At 43.2% G+C, this 20,105-nt stretch overlaps 2 long non-coding RNA genes across 2 annotated transcripts; both read left to right on the plus strand.

Annotated features, from left to right (window-relative positions):
- The first annotated feature begins 5,029 nt into the window (after nt 1–5,029).
- On the plus strand, nt 5,030–5,358 carry LOC119359588. The gene is made up of 3 exons (XR_005172599.1): nt 5,030–5,044; nt 5,126–5,263; nt 5,344–5,358. It is a non-coding gene; the product is annotated as an uncharacterized LOC119359588 (long non-coding RNA).
- Nucleotides 5,359–10,972: 5,614 nt separating this feature from the next.
- Nucleotides 10,973–12,308, plus strand: LOC119359589. The gene is made up of 4 exons (XR_005172600.1): nt 10,973–11,167; nt 11,897–11,946; nt 12,058–12,166; nt 12,277–12,308. It is a non-coding gene; the product is annotated as an uncharacterized LOC119359589 (long non-coding RNA).
- Nucleotides 12,309–20,105: the final 7,797 nt, after the last annotated feature.

Below are 20,105 nucleotides of genomic sequence, written 5' to 3' on the forward strand. Positions count from 1 at the left end.
CAAATTTCCCTCAAGTGGATGACCTAAGGTTTATCAATCCGTAGGAGGCGTAGGATGAAGATGGTCTCTCTCAAGCAACCCTGCAACCAAATAACAAAGAGTCTCTTGTGTCCCCAACACACCCAATACAATGGTAAATTGTATAGGTGCACTAGTTCGGCGAAGAGATGGTGATACAAGTGCAAAATAGATGGTAGATAAAGGTATTTGTAATCTTAAATAATAAAAACAGCAAGGTAGCAAGTGGTAAAAGTGAGTGTAAATGGTATTGCAATGTGTGGAAACAAGGCCTAGGGTTCATACTTTCACTAGTGCAAGTTCTCTCAACAATAATAACATAGATAGATCATATAACGAGCCCTCAACATGCAACAAAGAGTCACTCCGAAGCCACTAATAGCGGAGAACAAACGTAGAGATTATGGTAGGGTACGAAACCACCTCAAAGTTATTCTTTCAAATCAATCCGTTGGGCTATTCCTATAAGTGTCACAAACAACCCTGGAGTTTTTACTAGAATAACACCTTAAGATACAAATCAACCAAAACCCTAATGTCACCTAGATACTCCATTGTCACCTCAAGTATCCGTGGGCATGATTATACGATATGCATCACACAATCTCAGATTTATCCAACCAACATAAAAGTACTTCAAATAGTGCCCCAAAGTTTCTACCGGAGAATCAAGAACGTGTGCCAACCCCTATGTATAGGTTCATTGGCGGAACCCGCAAGTTGGTCACCAAAACATACATCAAGTGGCACGTGATATCCCATTGTCACCACAGATAAGCACGGCAAGACATACATCAAGTGTTCATAAAAGACTCAATCCGATAAGATAACTTCAAAGGGGAAACTCAATTCATCACAAGAGAGTAGAGGGGGAGAAGAAACATAAGATCCAACTACAATAGCAAAGCTCGGGATACATCAAGATCGTGCCATAGAGGAACACGAGAGAGAACACGAGAGAGAGATCAAACACATAGCTACTGGTACATACCCTCAGCCCCGAGGGAAAACTACTCCCTCCTCGTCATGGAGAGCGCCGGGATGATGAAGATGGCCACTGGTGATGGATCCCCCCTCCGGCAGGGTACCGGAAAGGGGTCCCGATTGGTTTTTCGTGGTTCTGGAGGCTTGCCGCGGCGGAACTCCCAATCTATCTTCTGTTCTAGAAGTTTTAGGGTACGTAGGTATATATGGGTGGAGGGAGAACGTCGGTGGAGCTACGGGGGCCCCACGAGGCAGGGGGCGCGCCCCCTGGGCGCGCCCCCCACCCTCGTGAGCACCTCCCGTATCTTCTAACGTGGGGTCCAAGTCCATCAGGTGGGTTTCCTTCCAAAAATAACTTCTCCAGTTGATTTCATTCCGTTTTGACTCCGTCTGATATTCCATTTCCTCGAAACACTGAAATAGGTATAAAACAGCAAATCTGGGCTGGGCCTCTGGTTAATAGGTTAGTCCCAAAAGTAATATAAAAGTGGATAATAAAGCCCAATATTGCCTAAAACAATAGATAAAGTAGCATGGAGCAATCAAAAATTGTAGATACGTTGGAGACGTATCACTATGCGGGTGATATGATGATACCATGCCAAGTTTCAACATTTTCAGGATTCATTTTGTAGTGATTTTCAATTTCACGGTCATTTAGCTCTCTAAACAATTAGGTAAATGACCGAAAAACAACAAATGATGTCAGAACATGTTGGAAATTGATGACGTTGCTTTGAATGCTGCATACTGAATACAAAAGAAGTCCAGAGTTCAAATAAGTTATTAAAAATAAAAAAGAGGTGCAATCCTGGTTAATTTGCTTCAAGCCTTTCGGAATAGTGTAGACTGCACTGCACATAGCTTAGTGCAATCTATGCTATTCTGCAAGGCTTGAAGCTAATCAACATGCAGGTGAGAATTGCAACTCTTCGTCATTGTCTGTGCACTCATGCTTATGAACCGCTCACACTGCCTCTCTCTTGGCGAGGTGGGACTAAAAATCAGTTTACTAAGAAACTCTAGTACCGGTTCATGGCATGAACCGATACTAAAGGTCTTCGTGGGAGCCCCAGCCTGACCATAGCCTAACACAGCCTCATTAGTACCGGTTCTTGGCATGAACCGGTACTAAAGGTTGCCCACGAACCGGTACTAATGATGCCCGCCTGCCTAGCCGTTGGAACCGACAGTAATGGTCACATTAGTGCCGGCTCAAATTCAAACCGGCACTAATGTGCTTCACATTTGACCCTTTTTCTACTAGTGGTGTAAATCTAGATTTATGTGGTAGAAATATGTTCTGAGAAGCTGCTCAGAGAATTTGCTTCATATACATACTAACCCTCTCCTAAATGATAAGTAGATGAGGCAGGTGACTTATCTCTGTTATTTTCCAGACCAATAGTATTTTAGTCAGCTTCAGGGTATGTTGACTATGAGAGTTAATGAAGATGATCGTTCTTTCTGTTGAGAGTACACAATCTGACTCATTTTAAAATAGCACCTTATCTTTATGAAAACACTATTTATAGTATGCTCACCTAATGAATCTATTAAACGATCTAAATACCACTGGTTCACAGATTAGCTTGTGCCACCGTTGTTTTTTTACTTATCATGCCATTCTTATTATGAGTCTGGCCTGGCACATTCTTCTTCCAAATATAGTATACCTATCTATAATACGAATACTGCATGTGCAGAACATATATATGTTGACTTCTCATGTATGTGATTACTTCTTTGGGCACATCTGTATGCGTGGAGCCTCATTTCTGCAGTTCCTTGGCACAATGTGATACTCTGCATTGTTAAGTATACTTAAATTTGATTCTGTAGATAGGGTTGCTACTTTATATTCTGGTAAAGAAGAGGATGGTGTTTTGGTCATGAGAAAATTCAAACCACCATCAATCTTTTGTCTAAATGAATTTCACAAAGAGAAGAGCAAGGGCGAACCAGGATTTATTGGCAGCATGATATTGTAATTGACGCGGTTCCAATATTTCCAGGATTCCATGAACCATTATGTGATTATTTCCAGTTTTGCAGTGGAGTGAGAACTAGAATCTTTAGCGTGTTCCAATATTTAATGCATATGTATCTTGTGATTGTGGAAATAAAAACTTAATAACCTTTGACCGCGACTACCAAAGCTCAATGACAAATTGATAACATATCTTTTGTTGGGTGGATGTGGTCTCCTTTATTTCACTAATATAACTAAGCTTCAGAGAAGGCTGTTTTATGCCATTTGATTTCCCTTTTCATTATTTAAAGGAGGAGGTGATATTAGATTATTGTTATGGTAGGTGTAATCTTTTTTTCTTCGATGGTATTATACATTATGAGTATGGAGTTGTTTCATTCCAAGTACAGAAGAAATTGAGTCTGTCTTGAATCTGTGTTGAATTGTTTAAATTTGTTGTCTTTTTGTATCTTCCACTCTTATTATACATTGTATCTTCCTTTTTCATGACCCAAAAATAGCTGAGAAAGCATGGCATGACATCATTTGTTTTCCATCCTAGGCTCATTTCCAGGCCTGCTATTATTCTTTTTTGTCCTTCCTAAACTGTATCCTTTCTTTACCGTTCTCCTTTTCTTATGCAGGTAACCGCTGAGGATGTTTAAAAAGGACACCACCAATAGCAGAGCACTCTATTGCTGCAATTATATGCAGGTACAAAATCAATGCTAACTTTGGGGTCTCCCTTTATGGCCTTTCCTGTGATCATAAGAGCTACAAAGAGATGCATTTGGTTTTAGGTCTGTATGATTTTATGTATTTATATTTATCCAATGAAAAAGCACTTTGCTTGCTTTAGTAGATAAGAAAACTCTCTATTTATATTATGATATATGTACATATATTATTTAAATGATGCACTAAGAACTGCTTGGGTAGCAATCGTCGAGGGGGTATTTACTTCTATATTGTCTGGATCGTGTTTACACAATTTTCTTGGTTGTAAAAGATCTACTGTTTTATATCGACCATACATACAATGTTTACTTAGGGAATTCCAAGTCTGGAAGAAATTATTGATAAAATGTGTGTACATTATCCTCGTGTGTATGTACACTGTAGTAAGTGTTTGGTTGTAATAAAATGTGAAACATTAATTGTTCCTTTATTCAATTACGGTCTTATTCGTTGTTCCTTTATTCAATGACAGTTTTATCGTGTTCCTGGTTATGCTGCTCATGTAGTATATAATTATATGTACCATATTTTATACTCTGCTGCCTATTGTTATGCTATTCTCTGATGTATGCTTACATGTTTCTTGCTTCTTATTTGTCCAGCGTGTGTGTATGATGTTGTTGGGTTGTTGAAATGGCCCGTGGTCCAGTTGCGGCTCATGCTCATGGCACGGTCGAGGCTGGTGTTGGGTTGGTAGGTGGTCGTGGCCGTGGCCGTGGGCGTTCTGCTGGTCGTCGTGGACGAGGCACTGGCCGTGGAGGTTCTAAGATAGGGCGTGCCCCTGTTTCTGATCATGTCACTGCTTGCCGGGTGCCCGACGCTGGAGCTGAGCCTCTTGACAGGCGTAGGGGTGTGAGTCGGCGGGTGCCTGCTGCTGGAGCTGAGCCTATCGCTAGGCATGGGCGTGGCGATCGGCAGGTGCCTGCCGCTGGGCGTGGCGCCATGCCTCGGCCAAGTGGTAGGGGTGTTCGTGGCCATGTCCCTGGTCGTGGTGCTGATTCTGGGAATGCAGCCGCTGCTGTTGTCCCTGGTCAGGCTGCTGGTCCTGGGTTCACCGTCACTCCTAGGCGTGTGGTGGTCCCTGGGATTGCTAGACGTTACGTGCCACATCAGCCTATTGGCAGTCCTCCTCGAAGCTGTACAAGTATGTGTGTGTCCATTGTTCTTCTTTTATATTTTGTCTCCTAGGGATTGATGATAATTATTTCGTTATTGTGCTGTTTGTGACGTGGTTAGGTGATGGCTGGTTCCCTTTTCTGAGCTCGACCGTGGCTGTGGTAAATCGCAGAAAACGAAAAATGTGCGTTGAGTTTCGGCGCGCTCGATATGAAGGTGCATGAAAGTTCTTCGTTTGTTGGTAGTTGTTGTTGTTGGCCGTGTGGTGTCTTACTTGGTTCTACATGTCCTGTTAAGAACATGTCGTTGATGGGCCTTTGCCGAAGGATTGGCATGGTTTTTCGGTTTATGTGAGTTCGGAGGTGACTGGGGTAGACCGCAACAGACGGAAAAGACGGAAAGTGTCGATTAAATTGCGACGTCCTGGATGCGAAGGTGCACGAGATTTCATGGTTTGTTGTTAGTTGTTCCTATTTGCCGTATGTTCTCTTATTTGGTTTTACATGCCTTGTCAGAGATTGTTGTCCAAGGGCCTGTGCCGAAGGATTGGCAAGGTTTCTTGGTCAAGTTTGCCGAGTCCCTTAAAGGTACTTATTAACAAGACCTTTGTTGTTTTGGTTATGTGATTATTGTCTTCCTTTTACCCTTGGTTTGTGGCTGATAGTTTTGCCGTTAGCTTGCTATGCAGATAGGTCGTACTACGGCCCTCCGGATTTCTTGTGCCAATACTATGGCGCCTCCTTTTGGTTTGCTGAGTGTTCAAAGTCCAGGTCATCCTGGACACAACGTAAGATGGTTTATAATTGCTGTTGTAAAGGCGCTAAGCTATATATTCCTCCCTTTAAGGATCCCCCGGCCTATCTCCATGAGCTCCTTCGATTCAATGGTACTTCTCGTGCTAAAAAATTCATCCGTACTATACGTGAGTACAACTGTATGTTTGCTTTCACTTCGATGGGTGCTACTATTGAACGCTCGTTTGGTAGCAGCCGTGGACCTAAGATTTTTAAGATCAGTGGTCAAGTGTCTCATCGTATTGGTTCGTTGGTGCCTAGCGGTGATGATACACCTAAGTTTGCTGAGTTGTATATACATGACCCAGCTAATGAGATTAGACATAGGATGAATGCCTTAAATCCAGATGACAAGCCTACTGGGGGTGTGGATGAGAGTATTGTGGTTGGTCTTAGAGACATGCTTAATGAGTTTAACCCATTGGTACAGACCTTTCGGGAGGCGAGTAAGATGATAGAGGATCATGGTGATGAACCCATCGAGGATATCTCGATTCGTATTATTGGACCTTCGGAGGGTGATAGTCCACAGTTTAGTTTGCCTACAACCACTGGGCTTGCTGCTTTAGTTGTCGGTGGTGGCTTCACGTTAGAGGCATCTTCTCGGGATATTGTTGTTTGCAGTCGTTCCAACGGTTTGCAGCAGATATCTTCTCTGAACACTGCATTCATGCCTCTGCAATACCCATTGCTTTTCCCTTATGGAGAGAGAGGGTTCCAGGTGGATGTTCCTCACTTGATTGTTCCTGAAGAAGATGATGACGATGGACCTATAGATCCTAATCCTGCACCTGGAAGTCCGACCGTTGAGGCATCCTCTTCATACCCTTCTGGGGGTGGTGATGCTTCCACAAATAGTCGGAATAGGATGACCATGCAGGATTGCTATCGTTTTATGTGCCTTACAAGGGTGATCAGCCCAATCCATATATATGTTATGGTCTCCTCTCCTCCCAATCGGTTGTTGATGCACGTGCGTGCATCGATGAAAGTAGACTGTGGTATATCATAAGAAATCAGGACATGCTTAGATCAGAGCACATGCAGGGTATTACTGATGCGGTAGGTGATGGGTGTGTTGATGGTGATGCTCTTGGGAAGAGGACCATTGTACCTTCCAGTCACATAGGCGGTCGTCGTTACTTCCATGAAAATTTCCATGATGGCCTTGCCGTTTGTCGGGTGCACGGTGCGCCTGACATATTTACCACTTTCACTTGCAATTCCAAGTGGCCTGAGATCACAAGTGCATTGGAACCAGGTCAGACGCCTTCTGATAGGGCGGATATTGTTGTTAGGGTCTATCACATGAAGCTCATCGAGTACTTGGACGAGATTAAGTCAGGCCGGGCTTTTGGCCCCATTACGGCTGGTATTGTGAATGTTGTGCTCTATGTGTGGCTATTTTTAATGATGTTTTACTTCTATTGGCTGGTCTATCTAATTTTTATGTCCTTTTTTCAGTGTTGTATACCGTTGAGTTCCAGAAGCAGGGACTGCCTCACACGCATATACTTGTCTGGCAGAGAGGGGGTAGCGGTGAGATTGGTGTTGAATATATTAATTCATTAATATCTGCTGAAATACTTGATGCATTGCTTGATCCTCTAGGATATGCTTTAGTTTCTGAGTTTATGATGCACGGTCCATGTGGTGAAATGAACGATAAATGTGTCTGCATGAAAAAGGGTGTTTGTTCTAAATATTTCCCAAAAGATTTTAGAGATACCACTTTCATTGATGATAATGGGTTTGCCTTATATCGACGTCATGACGACGGTCGAAGGGTCTATAAAAATGGTCATTACCTTGACAATAGGCATGTTGTTCCTTATAATATGGCAATGCTCAAGAAATTTCAGGGACATATAAATGTAGAGTGGTGTAATAAGACACAGGTGATGAAATATCTCTTTAAGTATGTCACCAAAGGTGCTGACTACTCTAAGGTCATGTTAGAAAGGCTAAAAAAATTGACTAAATCTGGTTGTCGTACAGTAGATGAGGTTCAGGAGTATCTGATATGTCGGTATATATGTGAGTACGATGCATTGTGGCGCATATTTGAGTTTGAAATACACTTTAAAATGCCGTCGGTTCAAAGGCCGACCGTTCATATGCCTGGCATGAATATGTCTACTATCGTGCTGGTGCTGACCTCACGAAAATTGTTGATTCTGACTTCTTGCGAAAGACTATGCTTACCGAATGGTTTGTTGGGAATGAGATGTTCGAAGATGCTCGTTCATTAACTTATTGCGATTTTCCAACTGCTTGGACCTGGGACGCTAAAAGTAGGTCATGGCATCCAAGGGGTGGAGGTGAAAAGATTGGCCTCGTGTATTATGTACATCCTTTGAGTGGTGAGTTGTATTACTTGCGCATGCTTTTGATGATTGTTAAGGGGGCTAGGTCTTTCGAAGATCTTCGAACATATGATGGTCGTCTTTATCACACCTTTAAAGAGGCTTGTGCCGCGCGCGGTTTGTTAGGAGATGATAACGAGTGGTACATAGCGTTTGATGAAGCGGTTGTTTGGGGGTTTGGGCATCGACTTAGACAGCTATTTGTGACTATGCTCATGCATTGTTCTATCAAGGATGAGATGGGGTTCTTTGAACGTTACTGCGCTAGCATGTACAATGATATCCAACATGGGTTGCGTCGTGCCCTGGGTAATCTAAACTATGTTGTTCCTCCTGAAAGATTGGGAAATATGCTTCTTGATGAGTTGGCTGACATTTTCTTGAAACGTGGTTCTGATATAAGAAGTTTTAACTTGCCGTCTCGCTCTGGCGAAGGTGAGCAGTCTGATGATAATCGTCTAATTCGTGAGGAACTGTCTTATGATGCATGTGCTCTGTCTAAACAGTCCTTGGTTATGTTTGATAGTTTAAATGAGGACCAATTGGTTGCTTATAAGACGATTGTAGAGTGTGTGCAGGCGGGGAGACCAGGCTTTTTTTTGTCTCTGGGTACGGTGGTACTGGGAAGACATACCTGTGGAGTGCAATATGTGCTTTCCTTAGGGGCAAGAGGAAGATAGTGCTTACTGTTGCGTCGTCGGGCATTGCGTCGCTGTTGTTGCCCGGTGGGAGGACTGCTCATTCTCGCTTTAAGATACCTATTCTTCTTGAAGATAATACACAGTGTGATATTAAAAGAGGCTCTAAGCTTTGTAAGTTGTTGATGGTATCTTCGCTTGTTATTTGGGACGAGGCGCTGATGACACCCAGGAAATGCTTTGAGGCTGTAGATAGAACTTTGCGTGATGTCCTCTCTGTGGCTAATCCAGATCTTGCTGATATTCCGTTCGGTGGAGTAGTGATGGTCTTGGGTGGTGACCTTAGACAAATCTTACCGGTCATTGAGGGAGGTACTAGGCCTCAGATCATTGATGCGGCAATCACGAATTCTCCGCTATGGCATTCTGTCCAAAAATTGTCGCTTTCTATTAACATGCGCTTGGGTGTGCATGGTGCGGATACCCAGGCGCAGAAGGATGTTGCCTTATTTAGCATATGGGTGCTGGATCTTGGGGAAGGGAAGTTGCCTGTCACAAGGCGAGGCGATGAGGTTGAGGCTTCTTGGATACAGATACCGGACGACCTCTTGGTTTGTACGTCTAGTGATCCAATAGCTGCTATTGTTTCTTCTGACTATGGTGATTTTTTGCATAACTACCTGAACACTGGTTACTTGCAAGAGAGAGCCATTTTAGCCCCTACCAATGACCATGCTGAGGATATTAATGATCATATTCTTGCATTGGTTCCTACTGATAGCAGAGACTATTTGAGTGCTGATTCTATTGATGATTCTTCGGATTCTGTTAGGGACAAAGATGTTTACTATCCAGTCGAGTACCTGAATGCAACTAAAATTATAAATTTCCCAAATCATAGGCTGACTCTTAAGGTTGGTGTTTCGATTATGCTTCTAAGAAACCTGAGCCAGGCAAATGGTTTGTCTAATGGTACACGACTAATTGTAAAAGAATTAGGTGATCGGCTTATCGAAGCTGTCATTATGACTGGCTCACATGTGGGTGATACTGTTTATATCCCCAGGATTGAATTATTGGCAAAGAAGGGAAATGCACCCTTTGTGCTTAGACGTCGCCAGTTTTTTGTTCGTGTGTGCTATGTCGTGACAATTAATAAGAGCTAGGGGCAGACCCTGTCTGCTGTTGGTATATATCTTAAGGGTCCTGATTTTACTCACGGGCAGTTGTATGTGGCAGTGTCTCGTGTTATGTCGAGGGCTTCTTTGAAAATCCTTATATTAGATGCTGATGGCAAATGCGGCTCTGAGACCAAGAACATTGTTTTCCCTGAGGTATTCCGTGCCGCGGGGATGACTTAGGTTTGTGTATGATGGTAGTCTTCATTTTGGTAGGTTTTGGCATGCTTTTGTGAGTTGGGTGATATTTTGGGTGGCGACATATAGTGTGGGCTGAATAAATATGTCATCCCATGCGATGGGGGTGATATTTTGAATGTTCGCGTGTACTGGGATTGGCTTTATTCCACGGTTTGGTTTATGTCATAGAGATTTACTGAGTTTAATGGTGAAGTTGTGTTTTGGTGCTGATACTTTTGTTGTAGATGGCGATGACTGATCTGCAGGCTCTTCTTGTGGGGAACAAGAACCTGACCATCCGTGTGTATGTTTCGCGTCTGTAGCAGCATTGTGGATCCACTGATAATGGTCCTATCAAACACATTGACATGGTCCTTTTGGATGTGCAGGTACATGGCTTCTCTAGACTCCGTGCCCTATATTGTTTGTAATTTTCTCCTGCCTTTTCTGCTTGGTAATTGATGTTTGTTGTTTCTTGGCAGGTCTAACATCTATGCTGAGATTGGGGAGAAGCTCTTGCCTAAGTTCAATTGAGACAACCACATCCATGTTGTTTCTTGGCATGGGAAACCACATCTATGCTGATATTGGTGAGAAGCACATGCTAATACCCTTTTTTGTGACTTGCATTGATACTTTTCTTATTTGACCCCACCAAAATATATCTCAATGCAGCTATTCTCTAATCTAAACATGGATGACTTTCAACAGCCTCTTAGTTTTCATGCATTTAGCAAGAGAATCCTAATTTGTTACTTGGTTTGATAAATAACTACAGCAAAGATGTGTAGCTTTCATGTCTTGCTCAATGTGTTCTATAATGATGAAAGCCTCTTTTATTTACCAGGCTCCTGGGCTCCTTTATAGGTATCTTGCTGTGAAGATTGTGGTTGGCATGCATTTCAAGGTCTGATATCCTATAACTGTATCTTCTAGCATGCAACCATTTTTGAGGGACTCAAGTTTGAACTGACCGATTTTTTCTAGCATTCAATTGTTATGAGGGTGGAGTTGGAGAAGGTGGGGCGTTAGAGCAGAGCCTATTGCAGCGTCCACGACCTCCTCAGGCATGGCCAATCCCGACAGGTTGACCAGGTTGCGGGGTTTGGTTAGCAGTGTGTGTGGCCAGTGGTTGGAGCACACTGAAGTGGAGGAGCAGTGTTGTTGTCGACCATGGATTCAGGTAGTTTCTGATCTTCTCTCTTGTTGTGGTGGTCCGGCAGGTTACTGTTTAAATGATGCATTGGTCGCAGTTGGTGTCGTGCTTGCATGTCTGCTATAATGCCTCTGCTACAACATGACATATGTTAATGTAGTGTTTATTAAGGTTTGGTCGGCATGCTGAATAAGTCCAATATCCATCTGTCTATGTTTCTATACCTTATGGCTTACGTGATTAAACACGGGTTTATCAGTGTGTAGCGGATCCTGAGAGTTCTGTCAGGATAGGGAGAGACACTAAGGCAAAAGGCAAATGTACATGCTCCTTATTACTTATCAGAAATATTTTCCTGGGAGTTCATTTTCATTGTTTCTCATCTGAAATTAGATTCATAATGATGCCATTCCTACATCTCATTTTGTATCGGTTATCTTCTGATATTATGAGTCTTGGGGATTATAAGTGCCATTAAACTGTTCACTCTTATGAGTGATCATGAGATGCATGTACTGTTTGCCATAAGGTTCTTGCAACGTTTCCTATAGCTAGATGGAGGTGCCAAAATAATTGAAGTTAACATGTTTTATATTAGAAAGAATTTTATTAAACCAAATGTATTTTGCCATCCTTGTAGTTGGACTAATATCAAAGCAATTTCCGTTAAAAATTTCCTAACCACCAGACTATTATCCAAGCATTTTTTGACACAAGGTTGAATCTTAAATGGTGGATGGTTGATAATTTGTCCAGGTTGAGATCAGCCACTGATGACACGAGTCTTCTACCCTGCTCCTGTGAAGGTAATCGAAGGCCTGCGCCTCCCATCATGATATCCTCTCTCAGCTTGCACCTCTTCATGTGTGCTTCTCCTCCAAGTTTATTCTTACCACTGTTTGGGTTGTTTGATTCAGGTTTCTTTTTCTAAAATTAAATCAAGTCTCAAGGAATGAGATGGAAGCGTTGTTCAGGCTCTATGAGAAGGTGAACCGCTCTATCAATGACGATGAACTCATCCAATTGGTACCTCCAAACAACTTACTTCCTATATGTTCTTGGGATCAAGTAATGTGATGTTGGTTTACTAAATTTGTGTTCCTGACAGCTAATAAGACCATCCTTTCCGTTTTCAGCACTTTATTGGTAACAATTTTACCATTCGAGGATACATCCAAATTACAGGTTGTGCTATTTGTTATCTTCTCTTTTTATTCTGGATGCATGTTTATGATATCCCTTTTTATTCCTATTCGTTGCATACCTTATTTATTAGAAGGTCTAATTGCAAGTATTTGCAAGATCAAATTGTTATGCAAAATTTTCTTTGCGGTGTGCATGAATTGCCCCTCCTGTACAAATTTTATGTCTATGAAATCTTTTTAGGAGCTGCTAGACATGGCTTCTTTTTAGGAGCACATGCTTGCTGATACGCTATTTTCATCTAAATTCCGTAAAGAATGGCATGGAATATTTTGCTTGGGTTCATTCGAAAACGCCCTCGCCCAGCATGGTTTAAGTTAACATATTCTGTACAAGTAAATGGTTAACATAGTGTGTACCTGCCTCTTGGGTGATTTTGTGAGTTGTGATAGATTGCTCCAGATGATGCATCCTCTACAAATTTCTAGGATTCAAGGTCCCCTGACCCTGGCCAAGGACTATGTTCGGTAGAATATTTGTTGCTAACTGAATTGTAATTTGTGCTAGGTGAATGGTAATGGAATACTCCTTTCATTCAGAAATAATGGTCATAGTTTTGACCTCAAACTACGTCAGTTATTTCTGAACGGAGGGAATACTTATGTTACAAGTAGAATATCACTGACCGCGTGAAGTTCAAAAATTTGTAGTCTTATACAAATAGAAATAATATATGATCTGACCTCATTTCTTAATCCTACGGTATCGCTGCATTAGTTTACGAGCTGTTACACACATACATGGCTTGAAGTTTTGGGATAAATGGGACAAACATAGGGTTGCAGATTGTCAATCCAAGTTTTCTCCACAAATCAATTTGACACTAATCCTTAGAAAAAAGATATTTCTGTTGCATAGATTGCGTTGTATAGGTTGTTGACTTGATTGACATCACTCCAGTTTTACGGTGGCACAAAAAATAATTTAATTCTGTTACTTGCAACTGCAACTCTTTCTCATCACACATAATGTTAACCTTACAGAGCTAAGGTGGTTATAGTTAGAAACCTCTACATGGATTGATTTAGGGTTTCAAAATAGTGTGAACTGTAAAACGTCTTATATTTTAGGACAGTGGTAGTAGTTAACATGATTGTTTCAGATTCTGCCATGGAAGCATTTTACCCCTTTTGCAACTTTTGTTACACTAAATTAGTACCGACTGGTAATATTTCTTCTCTGTATATTTTATGTTACATGATTAGAACGAAAAGAAGAAACTACAGCATCACATAACTGTAGCAAAGAAGGTAATGCATGAGATGGAACAGGGTCGTATTATGGAAGGTTGGCTCTGAATTAATGTTCATCATATGTGCTATGTACTAATGATTGTCTTCAGGGATTATTCCATTCAAATCGTACTCTCATGCTACCTCATTACCTTATTATGTTACAACTTTGATGAAAAATCCATTGTTGGTATTTGGAGTGCAGACTGTAGAATTAGGATCCTTTGACATCTATTTACTACTTTGAATTAATTATTATTCGATGACCATATAAATACACATTTCCAGATAATATATATTAGTTTGTCTATTCAATGGTGTCATTTTCCATTTTTATAGGCATTAAGATCTCCCTATTATTTTTGTTCTAAGGATGCACTTCAGTATTATGTAACTATGCTGATTTTACTGTCAGCATAAATAATAAATGAGTTAAGATTTCTGCTACATAACTTTACACCGTAACAAACCTGGAGACTTCTAACTGGAAGACACAATTTTCATTTTTGAAGCGAAGAACAGAATCCCTGATGTTCCACGGAGTGTTTTCAGTTAAAGGTAAAAAAGGAAAAAGGAAGTCTGGAGCTCTCTTGGCTGTACAACAAAGAGGGGTTACTTCACATACTCATCAGCAGTGAGGCTAATATCATCTCTAATCAAGTGAAAAAGCGAGGGCGCAGCCTTAGTTTTCTGTTGGAAGACTTCTATTTCTCTCATTCCAGAGGTGGTAGCATGTGCAAGCAGTGACAGTGTACTTTTTATTGATATGAATCTTCAGGCTTCATTTTGAAATTTTGGGCCACGAACGCTTGATCGCAAAAGTAACAGGTATCATGGTGAGGCAAGTTTCTGTTTTGCATGTTGCCTTATTTCTCTTCTATCTGCAGTTTGCTTCCACGTTCTATATGTTTGCGAGGAAATTTCAAATCAATTTGTATGCTCATCAATTGTTGCATCTATAATACGTATGTGAATCATGTACCTTACGGATTCCTTAAGGGCCTCATGATTGTTCGTGTTTTTTTCATACGAAAACACCAAGGTTATTATCCTAACTATCATAGTTTGTACCAGCAGGATTATCATAACAATTTTATGCAAAAAAATTTCCAGGTGATTACATAGTTAAAGGTAGTGAATTTTTTTAGTCCTGTGTGATTTCTTATCAACTGAGCTATCAAATTGTGCATTACGTACTTGGTCACAACGTTGTAACCGGCACCCTCGCACCAAGACGCGTTTCCGATCTCATTGGATACTTTTGTACTTTAGTTAGAAGCAGAATTGTCAGAAGCAAGCATAGTGGCCATATGATGAAGCCGATAAGTGTTTAGTAGAGACTCCAATCAATTCGATCTCTCCATGATCTTTACCGCATATGATATTTTCCTTCTGGGTATTTAACTTTGTCAAGTGCATGCTATGGTTCAGAACAAAATTCAGTTTCCAATTATAATTCAGTGATTTTCTTACCTTGTATTTTATTTTGCATAATTGTAGAAATTGCGGTGGCCATCCGCGGATCTACTGTTCTTGGTTTGCTTTGTCGAGGTATGATCTTTCATAATGTGTTGTATCTTGCAATATTATTTGATTTGTTCTTGCCATCATTTTTCAGTCTCTTGCAATATTATTTGATTTATTTCTCTCATAAACAGAGCACAAGTTGCCCCTTCTAATTGATTTGTCTTGTATCTATATGGTGCAGTGGTGTGTTATGTAGAATATGTACGGTCCCATGTTTTGTTTTCTGCATTACTTTGTTGTTCTCTAAGCTCTACCAATAGTGAGACCAAATTATGTTCGGTATATTCCTTACATGGTAGATCCACGGATGTCCACTCCAATTTCTACAATTTTTTAATACAACAAACTACCATTTTTAATCATACACTACCTCCTCTGACCAAGATGGTCGTCGTCCCATCTTTGTGGTTTAGGAATATGCTCTTTTATTTTGCAAGCAGAAAATTGATTAAGGTTTGTGTGATCAAGTTTATGTGTTGCCTGCTATGCAGTGTCCCGGGCAAGAGGACCAAGTGTGGGCGGGTAGGTATCGGCAAGGCGGGCTGTCAGCACGGTGTTGGAGTTGGTCGGTAGTGGTGCACCTACGCCGTGTATGGATCAATACTGTAGGAGGTTCCATTGAGGCCCAGTCTATCCAGGTAGTTTGTTATACTACGGACTTGGATACACTTTATTTATCAAGGATTTTTGTATATCATAATATCAAAGGCAAAAGGGTCTGTCTATGGATGCACTTCTTATGGCCATGTATAGTTCAGAGCCACTGTTATTCATCAAGAACATAATTTAACTAAAGCTCGTTAAAATAGTTCCCATAGAAATAATCACTTTGGATTGGTAGTGTCAAAAGGATGCAGAACATTTGTAATATTTCTTCCCATATTCATGAGACTTCCACTCTACTGTTGCATTACTCAAATTTAATTTCATTACATATGTGTGCATGTATCAGTTTTCATATTTAAAGTGATATATTTAAGAATTATGAGAAATTTTGCCAAATTTGCCAGGCACAAAACAGAGACATCTGAAAGCAGGACATACGTCACTCATGGAGGCAATTGAACCAAGCTATGGCATCGTAGTTTTATCTCTATTGCCACTGTTGGCTTTTGCTCTCTTGTGTTCCTGCTCATGTTACCGAACTTAATGTTAGCTAATTAGCTTTTGTAATCGTGTGACCGTGCTGAATTGGATGTTGCCTTGCTTCCGCGACGGGTTAGCTTTTATAATCTCATGACCATGTTGAACTTGATGATGTTACACTTCTCGATAATTGGTTGTTCTGTTACATGTGCTAAACTTGCCTTCATACTAATGCATCATGCCGTTTGATCTTCCGCGGCTTGACCATATCGTTAAGACCGGCACCCTCGCGCCAAGGCGCGTTGCCGATCTAGTCCAACATGATCGAGCGTGGATTCCATGAACCTTTCAAGGACAGACCACGCCAAACAAAGCGGTAATTCTGCCTGCGCGCGGGTGCAGTCTTTTTAGGCCAACTCCACCGCGCGACCCCAAACGGACGTCCGGATTGGCCGGATTTTGTCCCTTTGGAGCGCCGATGGGTTCGCCCGTGTCCGGCTTTGTCAGGTGGGTCGTGCGTGCGGCCACCGCGTGGCCGCACCCCAAATCGTGTCCGGGGTGGACGTGAATAAAAAATTATAAAAACTAGAATGAAATAACTAAAAAAAGTAAATAAACGCATTAAAAAAACATAAAACATATATAGGGGTCGGCCACAAAACGGCCCAGTTTCCACGCCACTTAAAAGGCCCAGTTTCAAAATTAACGTATAAAAACAAAATAAAAAAACGCCTCCCGCGCGCTCCTGCCGCGCCCATCGGTGTCGTGGCCGTCGCCGTCTTCACTGGACGCCGGTGTCGTCGTCGTCGCTGACGAGGTCGACGTAGGCCGGCGGCGTCCACATGTGGGCCGGCGGTGCGTGGTAGACGGGGGCGGGCTGGACGGCCGGAGGTGCCTGCACCACCTCCTCCCGTGGCGACGCCTCCCGCTCTGGTGACCGCGGCGGAGTGGGGCACCAGTTCACGCCCACGCCGGCGGCCATCTCCGGAGCAGTGCAGGACCAGCCCAACCCCTGGCCCAGCAGCTGCTGGAACGCAGCCACCGGCTCCTCCTCCTCGAGATGGCTACCTCGCCAGCAGCGGAGCGGGCCGTCATTTCCTCCAGGCCCTCCCATTGCCACTCATCGTGCGTGTACATGGAGTCCTCCATGACACGCGCCATGAGACGGGCCTCCTCCTCCTCCGTCATGCGAGGAGGTGGTGGTGGCGATGGAGACGGCGAAGGCGACGGCGTGGGCGTGACGCCGCGCACCCGCCTACGCCCGCGCTCCTGTCGTGGCCGCCGCGGCCCCGTCGAGGTGCCGGCGAAGAACGACGCACGCCTGGTGTCGTGCTCGTCACGAAACCAGGTGTCCCAGAGCCCGGAGTCGGGGACGTACCTGGGGTCGTAGAAGAAGTCATCGGGAAGGAGGCGGCGGCGGCGCTCGATCTCCTTGTTGCGCGCACGGCCACTCGTCGGGACCGGCGGGATCGGGACCCGGTCGGCGGAGAGATGCCAGTTATTGGGGAGATGGACGTCGCTCTAGGGGAGCGGCGTCCTCGTCTCCCAATAACGGCGGCACACCGACGAGCGGACGTAATGCCGGTCGCGCTCGCCGGCGGACGTGGGCGCGATGGAGAAGGCAGGCGGCGTGGTGGCGATGGCGAGCCGCGGCGGCGTCCCGACGAGGAACCAGCCTCGCGGTCGTGCTTGCCTTTGCAGCCCATGGCTGCGGGAGGGCGGCCGGCGAGGTGTTGGCTAGGGTTTGGGACTGGGGCTGTCGGGTTTCGAGGAGGCCGCGGGATGGCGTGGGGTAGTGTGGACGACGACCCGTCCACGCTTCCCACTTAAAGAAGGACGGCGACCGTTCAACGTGCGGATGACAGGTGGGGCCGCCCGCTCGTGTGCATTGATGTGGGTGGGTGGGAGGTAGGTGGCCGCCTGCCACGCGGCCCCGACGCGGACAAGGCGCGCGTCCGTTTGGTGTCCGTCGCGACTCAAACCCGGCGCAAGTTTGCGCTCGAAATGGATCGACCCGAATACAAAACGGATAAGATGAGTTCGGACCGTCGCGCGCTGGGCCGTCTCCTTTGTCCATTTTACCCCAAACAGACGGGACCGGACATGGTCGCGCGGTGGAGTTGGCCTTAGAAGTTTTTTTCTATCCTTTCCTGTAGCAAAGATTCCAAGCCCGCGATGTCGGGGTCAGGTAAAGCAATTCCTACGTACTCCTACGCATACTCCCGTTGCGCGCATGCAGGCTTGGACAAAAGGCGCGGCTTTGTCCTCTTGCAGCGCTAAAGCTGGATTTTGTAAAGGTTGGAAAGGCGAAAGCCGTGCTCTGCTTTCTTATTTTTCGTACTGTTTTTCTGTTGGGAAAAGGAGCCAGTACTGCCGTGATTCGCGTAAAAAGAAAGAGATACGGCTGTGAAGATGCACTGCAGTACGAGCTCAGGGTAGCGTATATGAGCATAGCCATGCTGTCTTTTCCTTCTTGCTGTTGTGGATAAAATCATAAAAGGATGCTGTCCGCATCGAGATACTGCCTAGCCAGGAATATAATAGTCCCTATGTAAAAATTTACGAAAATGATAAAAAATCTAACATCAGATCTTTTGGCATGGCAAATCAAACTTTTTTATGGCAATTAATGTTGATGCATGGATGATATTTAGTTAGTGAGCACAACAATTTTCTAGCAAAAATATGAACTCAGGCCAACTTGCCATGGGCGCCAATTAAACTTGCCACCTTCGATAAACATAATTTATCATAAAAAACGCTCGATTTGTCATGCCTAAAAATCTAACATTAGCTAGATATCTGGGTCCAAAATTTAACGGTTTTGGCAGTTTATAAATTTAAACTGTCAAAACGACTTATATTTGTTTATAGAACGCGAGGGTACTCAAACTATTGATAGTAGTAAGAGGGACCAAACAATCACACCTAAGAGCTTATTTCGATATCAACCCGATTCCTTATCCCAACAATATGTTTTTGGTTGCACGGTAGAAATTTTGTTTTACGTTGTTGTAGCATTTTGTGTGCCCCTGACAAAGTTGTCATGCTAAGGGCCCCATGACCAGTGCATCGGAGCAACAACCATCATCGATGGATGGAGTTGCATGGGGGCGGGTGTTCTTTACATAACTCATAACGAAGCATCAATGTAATACAAACACGATGAGCATACAACCGGTCATTGTACAATTAAAGTGCACACAATCAACACCAACATACACACACAAAGGATCAAGCCGTCAAAGAGCGAAGTCACACAAGGTCAAAATGTGGTGAGAGATATCTTTGCTAAGAGATCATCTCTTAGCATTTTGAGATTCATCGATCCAATCTATAGGCGCCTTCTAACTGCTCAAGTCCAGTGAGCTCAATTTCAAAAATATTAGATTCTGCATCTCTTAATTAAGAGAAGATAATTTTTTTTCCATCGCTCCACCTTAGTATTTATCCTACACAGCACTTATAAAATCAGTTTTGCTAAAGCACATCTAGATACTTATAAAATAACACAATTGTGCATGCCCTAATACATCACTGCACTTTAGTCCCGTCCTTTAAAAAGAGATGTGACTAGCAAAGTGTAGAATTTGTAACCATTTTTCGTAACAATAACGTGCCAACCTGATACACGGCCAATCAGTTGATTCAGGACGATGGTTTTACCTAACAGGCTAGTAGTAGCTTCAATATTAGCCCGTGAACCGAATGACCGGCGACCAAATAAAGTCTAGTACAATCAGAGACAGCACCTATCTGGATCCAATATCAGAAGTCGCTTCTAGTCGAATTCACAACCTGCGGAGGACACAAGAAGTGGTCAGGCATCCGGGCCGGGCAATCTGTCAATGGGAACAACAGGGCTCGGTGTCGGTAGAGCCGGGCAAATCAGCAAACAGATCATTGCCTTTTGTCGC

The sequence above is a fragment of the Triticum dicoccoides genome, chromosome 2A (genome assembly GCF_002162155.2).
Source record: "Triticum dicoccoides isolate Atlit2015 ecotype Zavitan chromosome 2A, WEW_v2.0, whole genome shotgun sequence".
NCBI lineage: Eukaryota > Viridiplantae > Streptophyta > Magnoliopsida > Poales > Poaceae > Triticum > Triticum dicoccoides.